The sequence below is a fragment of the Coffea arabica genome, chromosome 4c (assembly GCF_036785885.1).
Source record: "Coffea arabica cultivar ET-39 chromosome 4c, Coffea Arabica ET-39 HiFi, whole genome shotgun sequence".
NCBI classification, from domain to species: Eukaryota; Viridiplantae; Streptophyta; class Magnoliopsida; order Gentianales; family Rubiaceae; genus Coffea; species Coffea arabica.
The window spans coordinates 47,987,739-48,013,198 of record NC_092316.1 but is presented as its reverse complement, the minus strand read 5'-3'; positions in this window follow the sequence as shown (position 1 = coordinate 48,013,198).

The window sequence follows — 25,460 nt, the reverse complement described above, 5'->3', positions numbered from 1 at the left end:
TAAATAAAAAATGAAGAGAAGAATAAATACTCAATAATTTAACTAATTCAAATCTCAATAAAACCCAACCAGTAACAATACCAAGTAAGGGTGGCAATCTTGTGAAATAATTCCCTAATCTACCGCCCCCGCCCCCGCCCCGTTTCCCCCGCGGTCCCTTGCGGGAGAAGAAATCAATTTATCATAAATATTCACTTACAATAACACAATTGTAAACAATGTTAAATAAGATTAAAAATTTATCAAGATGGAAACAAAACACAACAAGTCAAGTTACATCCCCGTATTCAACAAACTCAGTCAAGTTGATTTCTCATATTCAACAAACTAAAAACACTCAACAATAAGTCCAGCTTTTCTCTTCATCAACCTAGTTCAACAACTTCAAAACATTTGCTCTTCATCAATCTCGAGATGTGATAACTCACTTGATAAAGCAACTTTGATATTTGATGCTAAAATAAAAGAAGAAACTTATCACCAGGCTATAGTGTATAACAAACAATTTAGATGAATCAAATTTCTTTAATACCTATTTAATAACACAATCAACATCATCTTGTTAGAGATAAACACCTCGAGAGAATCCACCAAAGAATCCAATATGTAAGTCAGGAGTTCAACTCTGACCCAAAAGATTAAACTACTAGCTCTTGAACTCTTACCTACATATTAGCCGCTCTTTCTCCATCTCTCGAATCAGTGTAGGACACAACCTTTTTCTCATTAATCTAACAAATCTCCCCTTTCATGAGTAACTCCCATATTAATCCCAAATTTATAAGCCCTTTTTCAAATCCATTTTAATATTCAATACAAGCTCACCTTTATCACCAAGGTCACCTCTTCTCCCAAACATGGACCCACTCTTTTTCAACATCCAAATCACATTCTGGACCCCTGCCAACCCTTGATTTTTTTAGTCTAACATCAATCGAACCCTCTACCAAATCCATGGCACACCTGGTCCAATACCAACCAAACTCCTTGGCACTTCGGTCCACTATCAAGAAGAGAATTTTCACCGATCCAACTCCGTTGCCCATGAGTAGCCCAGTCTTATAACTTGAAATTCTGATTCCAATTTGTTAGAGAGAAACACCTCGAGAGAATCCACCAAAGAATACAATATGTAAGTCATGAATTCAATTCTGACCCAAAAACCAATTTGTTAGGAAATTGATTTAATTTCTTTTAGGTAGAATTCTTATTTTGTGTGGAAGTAACTAGTTTCATAATTGATTTTAGTTACTTGAAGTAGTAACCAAGGAATATTCTATTTAGTTTAGGATTAGAAGTTATTTCCTATTCTATGCAAGTTTAGGAATTAGAATTGGTATCTTATTGTTATTTGGATTTTGGTCAAATAATATTCTCTATAAATAGGCGGGTTGGCATACTACAAAGAGACATACAAAGGCACACAAGGGCAACAGGTAGCCTTATACATAGGATGGTAAGAGAGGGTTCTTAGGAGATAAGAGATGCTATATAAGGGTTGGGTTTGGGTTCAAGTTGTATTCTTGTATAGAGTTTTCTTCTTATAATAAAGAATAGGTTTCTCTCCATAGATGTAGGCTCAATGGTAGAGCCGAATAACGTTAAATATTGTGTGTCATTTGACTTTCATGCTTATAGATTGTTTCTCATTAAATTTTGTGTACTTGATATCTCAATAGTTATGTGTTCTATGCTTGGATCCTGAAAAATGGTATCAAATTTTAGTTGTGAGACTGGGCTGCTCACGGACAATAGATCAAGGTTCGTGGTTGGATCTTGATTGACTATTTGAAATCAAGTGGATTGGTAGTTGTTACCAATTAAACAATTTAATTAGTAGCATACTTGCTTCAATGGTTTGGCAAAAAGCATTGATGGTGAGAGATGGGAAGTCGAAAAGCATGAAAATACTTGACGGTGAATCTAGGCAGGTGATTCAAGGGTCAAGGAAAATGTGGAGTCCAATGTTGATTTTGGACGTGAATCGGTGGAGATTTTCTCACACCTTCAACGGTTAATACTTCATCCCGATGGATTTTAAGTTTTGGTTATGTTCTTTGGGTGGTGTAGCACGTGCTCTAAAGAAACAAAGAAATTTAATTTCCAAGCGCCAGAAGATTCTGACAGTTACGAGTTTTTCGTTTTAGGTGGAGCCTTGTAAACCACACGTGGCGAGACAATTCTGAGGATGGGAAGAAGTATGGTGATTTTATCACTTGGTTGTCTCAATGGTTAGGGTTAGAGTTCACAGAAGAGGATCCCGAATTGCAAGTGGTGGTGAGAAGAAATCCTACAAAGAGAAATAATGAATTGAGACACCTTCTCACAAGTCAACTGGATGTTGGACTCGGGGTAACTACACGTGTTCATTTACCGATTGAATTAATTTGGTGTCAGAACTGTATTGATTTGGGTATGTAGTTGGGTATCATATTATTTGGTAGTTGAAACCAAATAGTTGTTAAAAGAAATTTTCACCAAGGTAGAGATTTATTAGGAAATTGGCTTAATTTCTTTTAGATAGAATTCTTGTTTTGTGTGGAAGTAACTTGTTTCCTAATTGATTTTAGTTACTTGAAATAGTAGCCAAGGAATATCCTATTTAGTTTAGGATTAGAAGTTATTTCCTATTCTATGCAAGTCTAGGAATTAGAATTGGTTTCCTATTGTTATTGGGTTTTGGCCAAATAATATTCTCTATAAATAGGTGGGTTGGCATACTGTAAAGAGACATACAAGGACAACATGTAGCCTTATACATGGGATGGTGAAAGAGGGTTCTTGGGTGATGAGAGATGGTATACAAGGGTTGGGTTTGGGTTCAAGTTATATTCTTGTATAGGATTTTCTTCTCATAATAAAGAATGGGTTTCTCTCCGTGGACGTAGACTCAATGGTGGAACCGAATCACGTTAAATATTATGTGTCGTTTAATTTTCATGCTTGTAGATTGTTCCTCATTAAATTATTGTATACTTGATATCTCAATAGCTGTGTGATCTGCGCTTGGATCCTGACAATCTTCTTCATCAAACAATATATTACATGATATCCCATCTAAAGTAGAGCAAGTAGGTGCACCAAAATTTAAAAAAAATAGCTATAGATTTACTAAATAAATAAATGCAAAAAAATTGTATAAATTTAAAAGTAGAAATTAAATTTTTTACATTCCATTTATTTCATTCCATAGCCAAGTGTGAGTACACATTAATGCTTCCAAGGTATTAGGGTGAAATTTACATCAATGAAGGCTAATTATTCTTCCACAAGTACTAAATGCAGATTCAAATGCCACACTTGAGATGGATACAACTAGAATATCCTTAGCCATTTTTTGTAAATTGGGATATTTAACTCCATGTGTTTTCCACCAACCAAGTATGTCAAAAGTCGAAACTCTTGAAAACACAATTTTCTCAAGATAAAACTTCAATTCCAACTTAGAAGTAATATCACTAGAATTAGAAGCCACAAACTTATCAAAATCAACAAAGGGACCCGTTTCAATTTCATTTTGATAATGACTCCCACTAACATGCTCATGTGTGAAATCATGCACTGACTATCAACACTATTTCCACCCAAACTAGATTGATATTGATAATTATGCAACAAAGAATAACAATTTTGATAAATTGTTTCAATTTTCATGAATGATTCATCACAATAAATGATAGGAAAATAATACTCAGTCAACTTCATTTTGTATCTAGGATCCAAAACTGCAACAATGTCAAGTATCTGTAACGGCCCCACCTCCCCCTAAGGCGAACCAGAGGGCTCGGCGGACCGCCTGCCCAACTCTCGCCGGGACTCAGTCGATCACTACACTCGCCGCTCTAAAGTACGCGTGACAGAAACCAAAGGAAACTAACAATACGGAAACCTCCAAGCTATAAGGTTGAAAGTCCCTGCCAAAATTTGTTTCTCTACCTTTTCACGCTTGAGTATACTCGTCCGAAACCTCAGTAGTTTCAATAACTCCAGGCAACCATAACGAATGAACACGTTGGAGAGGGGTAACACGTTTACATAAGCAAACACTTTTAGATATATACATGATCACAATGTTACAAATCAAAAGGGAGTTGTTTGATCAAAATACATTCAAGGTTTCCATCTATTGAGGAGCTATACAAAAGAATATATATAACCAGCTCAACTCATGCTTCCAAAAGATTTTCCTGTAAGGAAAACAAGAATAACAAAACGGGGTGAGCTATAAGCCCAATGAGGTACCAAAATAAAGAAATACAGTCAAGGACCAAGTAATTCCATGCTCAATTAGACACATACATGTACCCAACAGGAAAATAAGTAAACAATCCAGACAGAAAGGATACAGATGGCTCTCAGGAGCCAATTTCCCGTTGCAGTACTTGATCCGACTATGTTGACCCTCCGTCAACTTTCAAATAAGAAAACCCGTCCAGTAGAACACCGCTTTAACGCCAAGTCCCGTCCACCATTCATACCCCTTACCGGGCCCGAACGCCGAATAGAAACAGGAATGGTAATACTCGAGTATACCGGGATTCAAGAGTCTCAATACTCAAGAATTCCATAAAGCAGGCACCCACGGTTTTGTCAATTTCCTCGACCAAGCCCTTGCATGGCTCGATTTAATTAACTCCCCATGAGGTTGAGCTCAGGTTTAACAAGGAAGCCGTTGGACGCATCCAAACGACATTATAACAAGTACAGGTAACAGGTTCAAGTTCATAACATGTACAAGTGATGGATTTCAGTTTATACCACACAAGCAAGAGTACGAGTGTGGTCAAGTACACCCTCGTCTCAATTACACTAAACAGGATTCACAGTCATTCATGTCATAGATTTCACGTACAGATATCTCAAGTAGCATCAATACAAGGGGTGGTACACTCACCAGATCAAACAAGAATAGTTTCAAAAGTTTCCTTGCCAAGTGTGATTTTACTCGCGGCACCTCCTAGAACAAGCAAGGCAAACACTTACGACTTGACATTACAATTGGAATCAAAGATATTTGCAAGTATCTCGGTTACAAGTCCTGTGCGTAACCACATGAACCATTAATGCAAAGGCAATGCGACTTCGGAGTGAAAAGGAGTAACAATCGGTCTTAAAGGCATGAAAAACCTCAATACTCTATCTATCATAGGTAACCAACTCCAAAGTTGAAGTAGAAAATGAATGTACAATCATTACTCGGAAAACAGGATTTTTCAGTTTTGCATATCCCTCTAAGAAAAATTGTATCTCAAGTTTTGTAAGTCCAAAATTGATAAAATTTACACCGTTAGAAACTACATTCAAAGGGTTATAACTTTCCAGAAAACACCATCTTAAAATTCAGAACGCAAGTCGGTCAAATTTAAGTCGCAAGGTACTGCTTTAACCATCACAAGACAGAACAGGTTACAATTCCAGTTAACTTTGAAAATCACTATAAATTGTACGGACAGAAACAGGGTCTGAAATTTACACGGTTTATATCCCTATGTGTCTAGTTTAAAATGCAACAAACGGAACTCAATTCCGATATTCCTACATCAAGATATAGCAATTTTCCTAAGACTGCGCAGGAGCTCTTACGAAAATTTTGACAGCACTTCCCTTAGTTTTTCCTTATTTTTCCAACCAAACCTCAATACCAATTCACTCCTCAATTCACCACAATCTTTCCCACAAACAACAAGCTATAAAACACCTTGAATTAAGACCACAATATCCTTCAAATGCAACCACATAAAAGAGCAAAATATAAACCCTAAAACTGGAAATTTTGCTACAAAAGCTGAAATTCTTTGAAGACAAGCAAAACCAACATTCTCAAGCTCAAAATTACTCTTATCAACTACCAAATCATAGCCCAAACATTAATCATCATAAAACAGAAATTTTACCTATAAAACAGAAATTTGCTATACCTCTACTTAAACCCATAATCTTAGCTACAAAACTACACATGTAACATTTCTAATCCACTACTTTGCAAGCATAAGAAGTACAAGGAAATTTCTAGATAGTTTACCTTGAAACTTAAGGAGAAATGATAGCTTAGAGCTCCAACTCCAAAACTCACTCCACCCATCCCTTAAACCCCTCCTAGCTAGCACTTGTATGGAAGGAATTAGAAATCAAATGGTGAAAACTCAAGATCAAAGAGAAAATTGAAACTAGAATTGGAAGAGCTTTGCTTGGTCTTTTCTCTCAAAAGCCACGGCTGAGCAAGGCAGAAATGAAGATATTTTTGGACCAAAACAAGATAAGAAGGAAGAGAAATCGCCGGTCAAAGCTGCTGTCCCATCAGAATCCGGCCAGAATCTGTCCGGATATCCGGCCGGATTCCTGGCGTGATATGAGGCAGAAGCTAAACGTTTTTTTTTTCAAAATTGCAAGGCAATCCGGCCAGCTATCCGGCCAGTTTCTGGCCGGATTCCCGGCCGGATTCGGCCCCTGTCTTTGTTTCCAAAATTTTTCTTTTCCAAACCCACACGCCGCGTTCGTCCGTACTTCCCACAGATATATATATATATATACTTTCACACAAAAACACTTAATGCCACCAAACGCACGTTCATATGTATGAAATGAAACCCTCCTTAGTGATAGGTAACAAATTCCTTTTATTTACAAAAATAAGAGAAATAAGCATCCAAATAAATACGGAGAAAAGGTGAAAATTTAGGGTTCTCACAGTATCACATTACAATCTATGCAATATTTTTGGTATTTTGCTATCATCTGTTCTGCCATTACTTTAATTGAACAATTTGGACTTTTCATTCACTGAACCAACGATACCTTAATGTCACAAACTTTTGTAAAAATTCATTTGATATAGGATATCGTGTGACGCCCCACATCTCCCTAAGGCGGACCAAAGGGTATCCGCGGACGCCTGCCCAGCTCACGCCAGGACTCAAGCAATTCCATTCAATTTAAAATCGAATTAAACACTTCGATGAGATCAACACGAATACAATAATGCGGAAGCGTTCAAGCTTAACAAGTCACTTAATGTATCACCAGTACATCGGGTAGTCATGAAACGACTTAAATTCAAAGTACACATCAGGGCCCAAACTTTTCAAGTTTACAATTTTCAAAAGTACCACCCAAACCAGGCCCTAGTCAAAATACATAACAGAAGTCTTAACAAAATTACAACGGATAATTCTCCATAATTCTCCAAGAGTCGGTCCTGTTAAGGAAAACAAAACTATAGGGTGAGCTAAACGCTCGTGAGGCCAAGAACACACATGCAAGCACTTAGTCAAATAACAATCCCAAATTTAATAAATAAAGTCATGTCCTTTCAATAATCAATCAATCAAACAGGAAAGTAATCAGAAACAATTCAAGGATATAGTAGCTCTCAGGAGCTAAGTTCCACTTGATCTGCCGTTGTCATTCGTATACCTTCCCGCATTGACCCTCCTGTCAACCGGGTCGGTATTTCCATTTCAGTAGATCACCACTTACTTCCCTCCGTCCACCGTACACCCCAAGGGCCCACAATGGCCAATATTGGGCGATACTCAACGAGTATGCCAAGCAAGACCTCTTATTAGGTCGAGCTTATTTGTATCTCATGGCTCGTCCAAATCCCCGACCAAGCCCATTGCTGGCTCGAGTCTAAGGACGGCCTATGAGTTTGGGCGTCCCCCATTCATTTGAAAGTCGAGGAGGTTCACTCCAACGACATAAGCATTCATGACATAACATTGCATTTCATTCATTCATTCAATACATTTCATTCATTCATTCAATACATTTCATTCATTCATTTGAAATCAGAACGAGTGCGATAAAGTACGCACCCGTCCTTATTTTTAAAACTTTCCACAAATCCCACAATAAGCAAGTATCAAAATTCACACACTTGACACTCACCGAGCAATTCAATAAGAATTATTTTCCGGAAGTTCAAGTGTCCACGGTGAGATCCTCTTGAAGGTCTCCTTGCGCGCCTGGCAATTTAATAGTGGATAATCACACAATTAACCCACTTAACAAGAAAGATTGTACACTAGTACAATCTAAGAATTATTTTGCAAAAAGGAACCTCAATTACACGTAAATCGAGGTTCAACTTGCCTTTTATTAGGTACAATATTATTTGAGTTTTTATCTTGAAAATCGTAAGCAAAACGTTTAAGAATATCAAAAGAATAAAGAGTTCTTGAAAAACTCTATTTCTTTGAAGTTGGAAAATTTTTCAGTTTTACGATAAATCTTTGAAAAATCATAACTCGCTCGGCATAAGTCGAGAATTGGAAAACTTTATACCGTTGGAAACCTCTTAGAGAGTACTATAAGTTCCTAGAAGACACTTTTCCATGAATCAAAGTGAAAAGTGGTCAAAATTGAGCTTGAAGATGCTGGGTTGGTTCACAAGGCAGAATGAAGTTGGATTTTGGCCAACTTTGAAAATTCGGCACGATTCGCACGTTGCAAACCGGCCTCTGAAATTTTCAGCTCAATTAGTGTTGCAAGTGAAGTGTAGGAAAAAACAAGCGGATCAAAAATCGGAGTTTCGAGCACCGAGATACGGTAGCCCGAAGTTGAGAAAATTCAAGACTGGATGAGAATTTTCCAGATTTGAACCTCTAACTTTAGTAATTCAATTGGGTATCGAAACGAACTTGAATCGGCACCAAAATTGGCAGTGTTTCAATACTATATGGAAGGTATCTCTCTATCGAATTTCGGGGAAAAATACCTTCGGCAAGGTCGTTAATTAGCCAACCAAAGTTCAAGAAAAATCCTAAGGCAATCTGCCTTGGACTTTCATTTTCCAAATTTCCAACCGTTTAACCAAGAAAGTTATCCAACCATGGTTCGTTTGTGAAATAAGGGTCTAAGATATACCCATGATACCTTTGGTAAGTGTTTAATATCAAAAACATCAACTAACAAGTTCACTCCAAGATTTTGTTCCAAACCAGTCCAAACATTAGGGTTTTCCAAAACAGAGCAGTCCCCTTGTTTCAGTCACAACTCAGTCATTATAGCTCGATATCGAGCATGGCTTATGCCGTTGGAAAATACATTCATAGAGTTAAAATATCACAGAAGAAATCGTTTCCAAATTTGGCTCCCATCTGGTTCAAATTCGGGCATCAAGTTGCTGCCTGAACACTTCATTCCAGAAGAACAGAGTAACAGGACAGCGAACTTAAAACATTTGGTTCGGCTTGCTCACAAAGAATCAGAACGTACATTATATACCAAATTAAAGCTAGGAATGTCTAGTTTCAAACGCCACCGACGGCACATGATTTCGACATCCGAGGACAGAGTTATAGCCAAAATACTACTGCTGGTCAGAGCATACGCGAATCAGTTTTTCCAGATTTGCTGGTTTCTAAAAAAAATTCATTTGCCCATTCAAACCTCATTATTTTTCAATGAAATTTTTCACACATCTAATACATCCTACAAACATCCAATTCAAGCCATTAAACCATTAAAAATTGGCCTGGAAATGGCCGAACATGGCAGGGGTAAAATCGGAAAGTTTAGCTTCTTACACCCAATGAAGTTCCTACTAATTACCCACCACTAATGCATCATTATAACCACTAAACCAACAATATAATCACCATCAATCATCAAATCAGCAACAACAACCCAAGTGTGGGAATTCCAAGAGCCCACAATCACATTTTTTTACACCATAATCAAGTAACAAGTGCATGCATGAGCTTAATCTTGTCATATAATCTCCAAAAGATAAGAATCCAAGGGTTGATCATTACCTACTCCTTTGGTTTGCAAGGTCAGAATTTTCGGCCCTCTTGAAGCTCCAAGAAACCGTGAAAGCTCCCCTCCTCCTTAGCTAGATATAGTCTCCAAGTGGTTTGCTAAGTGGTCTCCAAGTTTGGTGTGATTTGGATGAATTTTAGTGCATGAATTGAAGATGAAAAATGAAGAACAAAGGAGAGCTCTTCTCCTCTCTTGTTGCTCGGCCAAGTGAAGTGAGGAGAGAAGGGGTTTTGGTTCAATTGTGGCTTCCTAAGGAAGACTCATTGTGTGGTGCAAAATACCTCTCAAAGTCAACTTAAAATAGTGTAATTAGGATGCGTTTGGACTCGATTTTTCTCGCGCGTTTGGTTCACTAGTGCACTAAACCTCCAATGCATATATATTCATGTAAATATTATTCACTCTTAGTTGTCCCGAAATAAGGGTCTAAAGTCCCTCAAATGAAGTCGCGCGTGTGAAAACGCGTATCGTCAGTTTTACCGCTATAACGCGAAACTTTCGAAAAATTCTTATAACGATTGCACTACTAACTATCACTTGAATATTTATTCATAAAATTACCTATTTTAGGACCATAGTACAAGTCTCCAATATTCCAAGCTTATCGTGCTACTACGCGGATAAAATCTCCAAGTACTATTCACTATTTTTACTAAACGCGCTCTAGGAAATTAATTTTCGAAACGAATCATTCTAAAAATATAACGAAGATATACTACCACTTATTTAGGTCTAATAAGACTAGAAAATATTCCTTGGAATTAAAACCCAATTAAATAATTTATTAAGCCATAAATTAGGCATAAAATAATAGTTTTTGCGAGTCCTCACATCCTCTCCCCCTTAAGAAAATTTCGTCCTCGAAATTTACCTTGGTCGGTGAACAAGTCTGGATACTTCTCTCTGATTGTCTCTTCAACTTCCCATGTTGCTTCCTCTACTCCATGGTTCTTCCATAAAACTTTCACTAGTGGTATCTGCTTGTTCCTCAATTCCTTCACCTTTCGATCCAGAAGTTTTACCGGTCTCTCCTCATAGGTTAAGGTTTCATCGATCTCAATATTCTCCGGTTGTAAAACATGAGAGGGGTCTGGATGATACTTCTTAAGCATGGACACATGAAACACGTTATGGATACGAGATAAACTCGGTGGTAATTCCAGCTTATAGGCTACATTCCCAACTCGCTGAATAATCTTATAAGGCCCTACAACCCTTGGTTGTAGTTTCTTCCCTTTTCCGGACATCAAACTTGCTTTTAAAGGCGTAATCTTGAGAAATACCATATCTCCAACAGTGAACTCCAAATCCTTCCTCCGATTGTCGGCATAACTCTTTTGTCTACTCTGAGCGGTTTGAATTCTTTGCCGTACCAATTTCACCTTTTCATTAGCCTCCTCGATCCAAGATACAGTAGTCGTGTCCAAGATTTTCCGTTCACCTACTTCTCCCCAACAAATTGGGATCTACACTTCCGACCATAAAGTGCCTCATACGGAGCCATTTGAATAGAAGAGTGGAAACTATTGTTATAGGCAAATTCCACTAAAGTCAAGAACTTACTCCAATTCTCTCCAAAGTTCAGTACACAAGTCCTCAACATGTCCTCAAGAGTTTGAATTGTTCTTTTAGATTGTCCATCAGTCTAGGGATGATAGGTGGTACTAAAGTTCAACTTAGTCCCCAACACTTCTTGTATCTTTTGCCAAAACCTCGAAACAAATCTTGGATCCCTATCTGACACAATACTCACAGGTATACCATGTAGTCTGATGATCTCATCCAAGTACAACTTGGCCAGCTTTTCTAACGGGTATTTCATGTTAATCGGTAGGAAATGAGCCGATTTAGTCAATCTATCTACTATCACCCAAATGGCATCATGGCCTCTCTGTGTCCTTGGTAAGCCTGATACAAAATCCATGGTAATATTTTCCCATTCCACTCAGGTATTTCTAGAGGTTGCAAAGGCCCAGATGGTTTCTGATGTTCGGCTTTAACCTGTTGACAAACCAAGCATGTCTGAACAAATTGGGCAATTTCCTTCTTCATATTTTTCCACCAATATAGACTTTTCAAGTCTTGGTACATTTTATTCCCTCCTGAGAAATTATATGCCCTAGGAAAATCACTTCTTTTAGCCAGAATTCACATTTGCTAAACTTAGCATATAACTAATGTTCCCTCAAGATTTGTAAAACAATTCTTAAATGTTTCTCATGGTCATTCACATTCTTAGAATACACCAAAATATCATCAATGAAGATCACCACAAATTGGTCCAAGTAAGGCTTAAAAACCCTATGCATTAAATCCATGAAAGCGGCAGGTGCATTGGTTAACCCAAAAGGCATCACGGCAAACTCGAAGTGCCCATACCTCGAGTTAAAAGCAGTCTTAGGTATGTCCTTCTCCAAAATCCTCAATTGATAGTAACCTTACCTTAGATCCAACTTTGAAAATACTACCGCCCCTTGCAGTTGGTCAAACAGTTCATCAATGTGGGGTAGTGGGTATTTATTCTTAACCGTAACATCATTTAAACCTCGATAATCTATACATAACCTCAAACTCCCATCTTTCTTTTTTACAAACAAAACTGGGGCTCCCCACGGAGAATCACTCTCTCGTATAAAACCCCGTTCCAACAAATCCTGTAATTGTAACTTCAACTCCTTCAACTCAGCTGGAGCCATCCTGTATGGTGTCCTTGATATAGGTGCTGTTCCCGGAGCTAAATCAATTTTAAAAGCTATTTCCCGTTCCGGGGGTAGAGACTCCAATTTTTCAGGAAAAACATCAGAAAATTCTTTTACTACCGGTGTGTCCTCCAGATTCACCTTATCTTTAGGGGTATTAATAAGAAAAGCCAAATACCCTTGAGCTCCCTTATTTAACAATTTTCTAGCCCGAATTCCCGAAATAAGTGCAGACGAGGCTAACTTACCCCTTACATCCAGCAAAGCATGGCTTATTTAATAATCACTTATCAGGTTCAAGTACTACATATCACACCAATCCAACCTATCAAATAGTCATGGTCCAATAGGGAATTAATCACGTAATCAGATAAAACAGGCAAAAGGCTTGAAGTCGGACGTAAAGTCCCAAACATTTGGAAGAAATTCAGGATATAGCGAAGCTTCAAATCAAAAGTTCATCCCTGGTGGTGCTGGACAACACAACAAGCAATGCCCCACCAGAGAGGTTCAGTTCAATCGCCACAGAAGAGTAGTAGCCGGTCTACAACCACACCAGTACGAATAAGTTCAAGAGTAGGGTCAAAACAGAGCCAAATACTTCAGGTTCATGGTGTATGAGTACGAACAAAAGTAAAAGTTCAAGTCCAAGTGCAAGTTCAAGTTCAAATTCAAGGGTCATGAGTACGAGTAAGAACACACTGGCCTAACCTCTGTCCAGCAATTCACATTCTTAAACAGTCACAAAATTCAAGTCCACATTCCATATATTCAGTCAAATTAGGTCCATTGAGGATACGCAAGAGCACACTAGCCTAAACAGGTTCAAGTCTCAAGTAAGTTCAGTCTAATCGGTTTCAGGCAGTTCGAGTTCTCTTACCAACCCACTGCAATACTTTCGGAGTTTAAACTTCCTAAGATTGAAATATTGGCACAGAACCAATCATAACATATGTTGCGCATCTCACCAAGTTTCCGGTTAGGTTAATCCATTATACACTAGTAGATCGGATCTTCGGGTTTATGTTCGATTCATATTCAGTACTAGGGACCTATTAAATTATATGAAACTGTCTATCAATTTGTCTCACAAGTACAGGGTTGTCTAAGCCCTCGGTCACGGTCCCCTTTTCTCATTCCTGCTACCCTACTTAAGAAAAGTCTATAAGCACAGGAAAAGGCATAACTAAGCATAAAGAGCATAACGCGTATACAAGTTGCAAAAACATTTAAAATCAGGTCATGATTCATTACATGTATCAAAAGTTATAGCACGGTTAGAAGTTACAAAACAAGACCAATATGTCCAATATTGCACAAAGGCAATTAAGTGCCACAAAAATATAGAAGTACATACAAGCAGGATACAAAAGGCCTCACAGCGTGCACTACCCCTTTCTAAGTCCATAGTTAAACCAAAGGGGTCCAGACATCACTAATTTCAATCAGATCACACGCCTTTACGAAATTAAATCCAATAAAGTCATAACGCAAGCTAAAACCAAGATTATCCATTCGGAGTTCAAAATCTTTAATAACCAGCCACCAGTCGGAACACCATCATCTCCAAAAATAACCAGTCTTAGGGTTTTGTAATTAAAGTCTCAAGTTCCAAGTTCAAACCCAAGAATAAGTACAACTTGCTACGTTACGTGTCAAATGGAAACCAAATCAATTCACACTAACTTGTACTCTTGAATGCAGTTGCTCTATATCTCAAAGTTGCCTCAGTCCGTACATTTAAAATTGGCTCACTCTTCTTGAAAGTCAAAAATTTTAAAACATAAGAAGAGTATTTCAAGTAATCAGAAATCTTATCAAGTTCAGGATTCACATTATTAAACATAAGCTTGCCATTCTTTCGAAAACTCAGGATATATATATATATATATTTTTCTTCGTGTAAAGCATGGACAAATTTAAGTGTGAGATTACACCAATATACAATCAAGGGGGAAACTTAGTTTAGAAAATGTAAATCTTGTATTAACCCATCATATACAAGTTCAACAACTCATTAGTTATTCACAAATTTTCAAATTTGAAATTCAAGTAAAACTCACCTTTTTACCAAAATCGGAAAATTACCCATATTTAAAGCATATATATCTTATTTCCACTCATCGCTTACAAATAAAACTAGTACATCCTAGTTTTTCTTTAAATTTTCAAAGCAGAATTTCTTTAGAAGATATGTGGGCGGAAAATGCATTTTATTCCTTTGTACTTTTATCTTGGTTCAAAATCATCACACATGGAGTTTGACTATCAAATCTCGGTCTCTTATCCTCCATAGCCAGTACTAATAATTATCTCAATTCTTTCCACACTTACAAATATAATGATAATTCAAATTCATCCAATCTTTCACTTCAAATCTCTCATCCCATCTCTTCCTTCAATATAACATCACCTAATTCCTCAGTTTCTTCTGCAAGTCCCAAATAAGAACTCCCGAATAATCAATTTTTTTAACCCCTAAGATACAATAGATCCTTGTTCACATAATATCCAAATTAATCCCACAGTCAAGCATCCTAAACTTTAAGCCTAGGATACGCTACAGAGATCTGAAGCCTAAGCTCTGATACCAACTGTGACGCCCCACATCTCCCTAAGGCGGACCAAAGGGTATCCGCGGACGCCTGCCCAGCTCACGCCAGGACTCAAGCAATTCCATTCAATTTAAAATCGAATTAAACACTTCGATGAGATCAACACGAATACAATAATGCGGAAGCGTTCAAGCTTAACAAGTCACTTAATGTATCACCAGTACATCGGGTAGTCATGAAACGACTTAAATTCAAAGTACACATCAGGGCCCAAACTTTTCAAGTTTACAATTTTCAAAAGTACCACCCAAACCAGGGCCTAGTCAAAATACATAACAGAAGTCTTAACAAAATTACAACGGATAATTCTCCATAATTCTCCAAGAATCGGTCCTGTTAAGGAAAACAAAACTATAGGGTGAGCTAAACGCTCGTGAGGCCAAGAACACACATGCAAGCACTTAGTCAAATAACAATCCCAAATTTAATAAATAAAGTCATGTCCTTTCAATAATCAATCAATCAAACAGGAAAGTAATCAGAAACAATTCAAGGATATAGTAGCTCTCAGGAGCTAAGTTCCACTTGATCTGCCGTTGTCATTCGTATACCTTCCCGCATTGACCCTCCTGTCAACCGGGTCGGTATTTCCATTTCAGTAGATCACCACTTACTTCCCTCCGTCCACCGTACACCCCAAGGGCCCACAATGGCCAATATTGGGCGATACTCAACGAGTATGCCAAGCAAGACCTCTTATTAGGTCGAGCTTATTTGTATCTCATGGCTCGTCTAAATCCCCGACCAAGCCCATTGCTGGCTCGAGTCTAAGGACGGCCTATGAGTTTGGGCATCCCCCATTCATTTGAAAGTCGAGGAGGTTCACTCCAACGACATAAGCATTCATGACATAACATTGCATTTCATTCATTCATTCAATACATTTCATTCATTCATTTGAAATCAGAACGAGTGCGATAAAGTACGCACCCGTCCTTATTTTTAAAACTTTCCACAAATCCCACAATAAGCAAGTATCAAAATTCACACACTTGACACTCACCGAGCAATTCAATAAGAATTATTTTCCGGAAGTTCAAGTGTCCACGGTGAGATCCTCTTGAAGGTCTCCTTGCGCGCCTGGCAATTTAATAGTGGATAATCACACAATTAACCCACTTAACAAGAAAGATTGTACACTAGTACAATCTAAGAATTATTTTGCAAAAAGGAACCTCAATTACACGTAAATCGAGGTTCAACTTGCCTTTTATTAGGTACAATATTATTTGAGTTTTTATCTTGAAAATCGTAAGCAAAACGTTTAAGAATATCAAAAGAATAAAGAGTTCTTGAAAAACTCTATTTCTTTGAAGTTGGAAAATTTTTCAGTTTTACGATAAATCTTTGAAAAATCATAACTCGCTCGGCATAAGTCGAGAATTGGAAAACTTTATACCGTTGGAAACCTCTTAGAGAGTACTATAAGTTCCTAGAAGACACTTTTCCATGAATCAAAGTGAAAAGTGGTCAAAATTGAGCTTGAAGATGCTGGGTTGGTTCACAAGGCAGAATGAAGTTGGATTTTGGCCAACTTTGAAAATTCGGCACGATTCGCACGTTGCAAACCGGCCTCTGAAATTTTCAGCTCAATTAGTGTTGCAAGTGAAGTGTAGGACAAAACAAGCGGATCAAAAATCGGAGTTTCGAGCACCGAGATACGGTAGCCCGAAGTTGAGAAAATTCAAGACTGGATGAGAATTTTCCAGATTTGAACCTCTAACTTTAGTAATTCAATTGGGTATCGAAACGAACTTGAATCGGCACCAAAATTGGCAGTGTTTCAATACTATATGGAAGGTATCTCTCTATCGAATTTCGGGGAAAAATACCTTCGGCAAGGTCGTTAATTAGCCAACCAAAGTTCAAGAAAAATCCTAAGGCAATCTGCCTTGGACTTTCATTTTCCAAATTTCCAACCGTTTAACCAAGAAAGTTATCCAACCATGGTTCGTTTGTGAAATAAGGGTCTAAGATATACCCATGATACCTTTGGTAAGTGTTTAATATCAAAAACATCAACTAACAAGTTCACTCCAAGATTTTGTTCCAAACCAGTCCAAACATTAGGGTTTTCCAAAACAGAGCAGTCCCCTTGTTTCAGTCACAACTCAGTCATTATAGCTCGATATCGAGCATGGCTTACGCCGTTGGAAAATACATTCATAGAGTTAAAATATCACAGAAGAAATCGTTTCCAAATTTGGCTCCCATCTGGTTCAAATTCGGGCATCAAGTTGCTGCCTGAACACTTCATTCCAGAAGAACAGAGTAACAGGACAGCGAACTTAAAACATTTGGTTAGGCTTGCTCACAAAGAATCAGAACGTACATTATATACCAAATTAAAGCTAGGAATGTCTAGTTTCAAACGCCACCGATGGCACATGATTTCGACATCCGAGGACAGAGTTATAGTCAAAATACTACTGCTGGTCAGAGCATACGCGAATCAGTTTTTCCAGATTTGCTGGTTTCTAAAAAAAATTCATTTGCCCATTCAAACCTCATTATTTTTCAATGAAATTTTTCACACATCTAATACATCCTACAAACATCCAATTCAAGCCATTAAACCATTAAAAATTGGCCTGGAAATGGCCGAACATGGCAGGGGTAAAATCGGAAAGTTTAGCTTCTTACACCCAATGAAGTTCCTACTAATTACCCACCACTAATGCATCATTATAACCACTAAACCAACAATATAATCACCATCAATCATCAAATCAGCAACAACAACCCAAGTGTGGGAATTCCAAGAGCCCACAATCACATTTTTTTACACCATAATCAAGTAACAAGTGCATGCATGAGCTTAATCTTGTCATATAATCTCCAAAAGATAAGAATCCAAGGGTTGATCATTACCTACTCCTTTGGTTTGCAAGGTCAGAATTTTCGGCCCTCTTGAAGCTCCAAGAAACCGTGAAAGCTCCCCTCCTCCTTAGCTAGATATAGTCTCCAAGTGGTTTGCTAAGTGGTCTCCAAGTTTGGTGTGATTTGGATGAATTTTAGTGCATGAATTGAAGATGAAAAATGAAGAACAAAGGAGAGCTCTTCTCCTCTCTTGTTGCTCGGCCAAGTGAAGTGAGGAGAGAAGGGGTTTTGGTTCAATTGTGGCTTCCTAAGGAAGACTCATTGTGTGGTGCAAAATACCTCTCAAAGTCAACTTAAAATAGTGTAATTAGGATGCGTTTGGACTCGATTTTTCTCGCGCGTTTGGTTCACTAGTGCACTAAACCTCCAATGCATATATATTCATGTAAATATTATTCACTCTTAGTTGTCCCGAAATAAGGGTCTAAAGTCCCTCAAATGAAGTCGCGCGTGTGAAAACGCGTACCGTCAGTTTTACCGCTATAACGCGAAACTTTCGAAAAATTCTTATAACGATTGCACTACTAACTATCACTTGAATATTTATTCATAAAATTACCTATTTTAGGACCATAGTACAAGTCTCCAATATTCCAAGCTTATCGTGCTACTACGCGGATAAAATCTCCAAGTACTATTCACTATTTTTACTAAACGCGCTCTAGGAAATTAATTTTCGAAACGAATCATTCTAAAAATATAACGAAGATATACTACCATTTTAGCAGAAGAAATGCATAATTGGCAAGCCATTTTTTCAAAAATTTCAATTCTAGCAGCAGAAGCAGTCTAATACACCACACTATCATGAATTCTTTCAATAGCATCTGATATCATTTCTAAACCATTTTTTACAATCAAATTTAAGATATGGGCAGCACAACACATTTGAAGCACTAGACCATCTATCTACAAATCACTTATATTCAACTTTTCCAACAAACAATTGATCATATCATCATTGGTGAAACAATTATCTAAGATAACCGTAAATATCTTACTATCAATATTCCAATCCATCAATGACCTAAGAAGCATATCACATGACACTTCTTTGGTTGTGGAGCAAGAACATAGATAAATCTAAATAGAAGAAAAAAATAAGTTGCTCATGTATAACAAACAATCAATATAATTCAAGTTTTTAACTTTTGAAAATATACCTCGAAATTTGACTTTGTAAGATCCAAGAATCATCAATATAATGTGCAATGATAGCCATGAAACCTCTCTTTGTGTTGCTAGAAGTCCATATATCAATTATAATTGCTATCTTACTTCCAAACTTCTCTAAGATATTACAATTATTCAATTTTTACAATTCATAGATTTTCAAAATATCTCCTTTAATTATATTTCTTGAAACAAGTTTAAAACATGGTTGCAAACTCTTAACAAATTTTCAAGAATCTATATAATCCACAAAAAATAATGGGTACTTATACAATACAATTGCAGATGCAAGTTCATGGCGTGATTATTGTTGATCGAACACATGATTGTGCAATTCTTGTTTGCCATCATTCTTTTTACTACCATTTCAGAATAACATTTGCCTAATATCTTGTTTAGGTTTTTTTAGACACCTTTTATAATGATCATGCAAACTACTCATTCCATAAGTACGATCTGTCTTGTAATTTTTTTTTTACAATACTTGCACACACCATAAAAATGTCATTTTCACCTTTCTCTATCAAAATGTGTCCAAATTTTTATTTTAATTTTCTTTTTCCTCCTTCAATCTATTCATCTTCTTCTACTGCATTTGTCAATTGATTCAACATTCATTGATTGTGAAGTTGGTGAATTATCCCCTTGTTCAGATACAATTAGATTTTCGGATTGATTCATTGTGACAAGAATTCTACAAAGGCAAAAAAATAAATAGCACAATAAATGGACTGCTCACAATGATGGATTTTAAAATAAATCATATAATACAAAAAATTAGGATAAAAAATTTGTTTTTTTAGTACGTAAAATTGCATAACTAGCATAGAGAAATTCAATGAAGGAAATTCAAGCAATTAGTTAAAGACTAAAAAAAGTTGCTATTAAGAGTTGAAGACCAACTCCAAGTCACATAATCACCATTCATAACAAGCAACTAGCATTGATTAAAAACATAAGCAACAGAACTGTAGATAGGCATAACAAGAATGAAATTCACTAATGCAAAAGCAATAAATTATGCAGGTGTTAAGTTCGCTAAGTTTAGCTGCCTCCAACGACGTAGAAGTTATTAGTGTAAAGATACATTCGCCACCTTATAATTGATAAAGCTGCGAACTTCAAATTTCTGTCCTCCTCCAATCAACTAAAAGTGTTGTTCTATTTGTTGTATTACAACACGGAACATTGTGGGACATATTTCGATGGGAGTTCTGAGTCTTCATCCTGAATCCTACTTGTTGTATGAACAATTAAGTCACTATCACCATCGATATCCCCAAGTGGATGTAATCATTCTTTTTCAATATCAAAACCAGGTAGAGAATTTTGGATATCTTTCATTCTATCATTAAAAATCTAAAACCAAATCAAATACTACTAACACTAGTTCCATCTACTTCTACTTCCATGTTGTTAATTGCTTTAAAAGAAAAGAAAGAAATAATCTGTCTCATTTTCAAAAATCTGTCCAAAATTCACAAATTTCCAGAGCACAAAAATCTTTCAATTTAGGAGAATAGAAACGAAGAAACTTCTCCAAAACATTTGAAAATATCGGCAGCAATGACAGGATTAGTAAGCATGAAAGTCCATTCCTGGTTCATCTACCCCCATTAATTAAAGAATTAAGTGAGAAAAACTTACAGATTTAGAATCCCGAATGAATGTAGTGTTTACTCGTTGGGGAGAAGCAAAGCTACTAGCTACAACCCTTCCCTTCAATTTTTGATGATGGTAGAGGATGCTGGCTACGGCCCTTCTCTTCAATTGTTGATTTAGTTGAAGACTTGAGTTGATTTGGTTAAAGTGGAGGAAGACGGCAGATAGGAAGAGGCAAGAGATGGAACAGACCTAACCAGCATTGTAAGTAAAATAGTAATTTTGAAAAATTTAGATTTGTATTATATATATATGTGTGTGTGTATATATATTATTGTATGCGGGGGACAGGGTAGGGGGATGGGTGTATATTGCCCTACCCCCTCGCCCTATTTTAAGATAGGGGAAAATTTTTTTCCCTTGTTCCCATCCCCGCCTCGCCCAATTTCTACCCCTGCGGGTACCTATCCCCATTGCTACCCTTAATACCAAGTCGTAATTTTTCGCTCACGACAATTCATAAATCTCAACTATGAGACTTTCTCTCAAATCTACTCTCAAGATTCAATTCAACTCTTTAAATAATAATCTACTAGATTGGTAGTATTTATAAACTCCAAAATTTTCTAAAACAAATACAATTATAAACGGAAACTTACTCGAAAAATTGATTTTAAATTTCCTAAGCCAATGCAGAAACTAAATAAATAAAATACCAAAATGAATTAGGAAACTAAATACTGAACTAGTTTGGTTTAACTTTCTTCATTACTTTCCTTAAATCAAACTCTTAATGTTGTCATTTTCAATGCCATCACAAGTTTGAATCTCCATGAAAAACTCCGTCGCTATATAGATGACGTGGAACTCTAACTTGCAATTGATTTCCAACTTCATCTTCACGTGCGGTAATGGATGAAACTTGTACTTCTCGAACAATTTCTTGGCACGATCTCTTTTGTCAAAAAATTCAAACATATTTACCCATGCTTATTCAATTCTCTGTAATTTAATTTATTCATATCACCAAGAAAATTGCCCAACACAAAAAAATCATAATTTCCACTACTAAGATTTTCAACATCACCATATTTTTTCTTTACTTTTTCCATATTAATAATCATACCAACTTTAACTGTATCGCAACCTTCAATTAATTTGTCCACTCCACAATTGATTTCAATGAATCCCATCATAAATTTTTAATTTCAAAAAAATTCATCAATCTCGACAAAATTGACAATTTCTACATTGTCACGATGTGAGGACTCAAAAATCTATTATTTTTAAATCCCTAATTTTGGCTTAATTAATTATTTATTTGGATTTTTTGCCACGAATAATATTTTCTAGTCTTATTAGACCTAAGTACATGGTATTATAGCTTCGTTATATTTTTAAAGTGTCTCGTTTCAAAAATTATTTTTCTTAGAAGCTTGTCTAGTTAAAAAGTGAAATCGCGTTTGGAAAATTTAACCAATTGGGAGTACATTAAGCCCGAAAAATTGGAGACATGTACAATGGTCTTAAAATAGGTAAATTTAGGTTTAAGTACTCAAGTGATAGTTAGTGGTACGATCGTTATAAGAATTTCTCGAAAGTTTCGCTTTATCGCGCCTAAATTGGAAATACCCGTTTTCACGCGCGCGATCAATTGAGGGACTTTAGACCATTATTTTGGGACAATTAAGAGTAATATTTATATGAATATAAGTGTACTAGGGGTTTAGTGTACTAGCGAAATAAACTTGAAAGGATTCGAGCACAAAAAGCGCGCGTACGCACGCTATTGAGAGTTGACTTTTGCTCCATTTTACACCACACAAATTAAGCTTCTCTTGGAAGCTAAAACTTAACCGACTCTCTCTCTTTTCCTCACTAGAACAGCCGGCCAAAGGGGAGCAAAGAACAACACCCAAGTTCTTTCATTTCTTCTTCATTTCCCTCACCAAACTTGCACCATTTCACATCAATTTTTCACCACACTTAGCTTGTTACTTGGAGAGTACATCTAGCTATCAAAAGGAGCTCACTTTCCATGGTTTTCTTGGAGTTTCAAGGGACCAAAAATCACTGCCTTGGTCTTCAACTAAAGTAGGTAATGATCCAACACTCTAATCTTGGTTTATAGAGGTTGTTTAACACCTTTAAGCTCTTGTATTCATATGGGTGGTTGTTGTTGTTGGAAAATTTTGAATGTGGGCTCTATGAACTCCCACTCTTGGATGATGGCTGATGTGATGATTAATTATGGGTTTAATGTTGGTTTAGTGCCCAAGATGGTAGATTAATGGTGTATTAGTAGTATGAACTTCAAGAAATGCATGAGGGAAAAAGTTCCAATTCTGCCCCTGCTTTGAACGTACCTATTTCTGAGGAATTTTGGGGTTGTAATGACTTATTTATGATTTTTATATGTTGTATAGATGGTGTATAAAATTTCATTCAAAAATATTGAGGTTTGGTTGGTCAAATGAATCGATTTCACAAAGCTAGTAAATCTGGAACTGTTCCCGTAATGCTCTGACCAGCTTTCGTGCTTTGGCCATAACTCTGTACTTCGACGTCAAAATCAAGTGCCATCAGTGGCATTTGAAACTAGACATTCCAACCTTTCCGACGGTATAAAATGTACATTCTGGTTCCAAGTATGTGAGCCGAACCAACCATTTAAAGTCGGCTGTTCTGTTTCTCTGTTTTACTGGAACGAAATGCTGAGGCTACAACTTGTGGCTCGAATTCGAGCTAGTTGTGTGCCGAATTTCAAAATGATTTCTTCTGTGAAATTATAGCTCTATGAATTTTTTTTTCCAACGCCATAAACCATGCTCAATTCCGAGTTAATTTGAGTGATTTGTGATCACAATACGGAGCCTGCCCTGCTCTTGAAAACCCTGACTTTTGGACAGATTTGATGCAAGGCTTGGTATAGACTTGCTAACTGAATATTTTGGTGCTAAACACGTACCAAATGTACCATGAATGTTCCTTAGGCTTTGCCTACACTAATGAGCCATGTTGCAGAATTTTTCTTGCCCAAATGTTTGGAATGGAAAAACAAAAAGGGCTCAAGGCAGTTTTGTCTTAAGATTTTCGAAACTTTGGTTGTTTGATTGACTACCTTCCCGAAGGTATTTTTCCATGAAATTTGATAGAGGGATACTCTTTATATAGGAATATTATATTGCGAATTTTGTACCAATCCAAGTCCATTTCGATACCTAACTAAAGTCCCAAAATTGGAAGCTCAAATCTGGAAATTTGTTCACCGGTTTTGAATTTTCCCTAACTTTGAACCACCGTATCTCGGTGCTCGAAACTCCGATTCTTGATCCGCTTTTTCTGTTAAAAGCCTTACTTGCAACTCTAATTGAGTTACAAATTTCAGAGGCTAGCTCGTAACGTAAGAATTTTTCCGAATTTCCAAAGTTAGCGAACAACCAACCCCGGCTCAATTCTGAGTGTTCTGGAACAGTAACTTTAAGCCCATTTTTTAATACCTTCCACTTAGATTCATGGAAAAGCGTCTTCTAAGAAATTTTAGTAATTTCAAAGAGGTTTCCAAAGGTACCAAGTTTTCCAATTTTTGACATGTAGAATGTGAGATACGATTTTTCAAAATATCGTATCAAAACTGAAAATTTTCCGAATTCCAAAGGAAGGGAGTTTTCAAGCACTCCTTATTCCTTCGATATTACTTGAACGTGTTATACTTGATTTTCCAAAATGAAAACTCAATCGCTCTTGTACTTTAAGAAACTCTAATTGAACCTCGATTTACGAGTAATTGAGATTCGATTTCATGAAATTTCCTTAGATTGTACTAGTGTACAATCTTCCTTGATAATTGGGATATATGAGTGATGCTTCACTATTATTTGCTCAGGCGCACACGAGGACCCTCAAGAGGATCCTACGGTGGACGCTTAAACTTCGAGTGCCCTTTTCTTCTCGTTTTACTTGGTGAGTGTCAAGTGTGTATTACTTGAACTCCTGTGAATTCGATACGTGATTACTTGTTATTGATACTTGAGATTTTGGGAAATGGAGTCGAGTGTGTACTTTATCGCACTTGTTCTCATTCGAAATGATTTAACTCATGCTCAAATTGCTTGAATATATCGATTGCTTGGATACATCGATTGCTTGTACATATCAATGCTTGATACATGATATGGTATGCTATGGCTGCATACGTCGTTGGAGTGAATTTCCTCGACACACAATTGCACATGGGGACGCCCATATCTCATTGGCCGACCTTGGACTCGAGCCGGCATGGGCTTGGTCGGGAACCTTGGCGAGCCATGAGATATATAAGCTTGACCTAATGAGAGGTCTTGCTTGGCAAACACGAGTAGTATCGCCACAAACAAATGACAGGCGGGCCCGATACAGGGGTATGTAAGGTGAAAGGGGACAGGTTAAGTGGAGTTCTACGGACAAAACCTACCCGATTGACGGAGTGTCAATTCGCGGAGGTTATTGATCGTGCAAGTGGAATATAGCTCCTGAGAGCTCCTATATCCTTGAATTGTTTCCGTTTACTTTCCGATAAATTGTTAATTATTGAAACATATTATTGCTTGGCTTGTAATTGGGATTGTTACTTGAACTACGTGCTTGCATGTGTGTCCTTGGCCTCACAAGGGTTTTGCTCAGCCTGTAGATTTGTTTTCCTTAACAGGACTGGATACGGAGTAAACGCGGAGAAATCTCCTTTTGGATA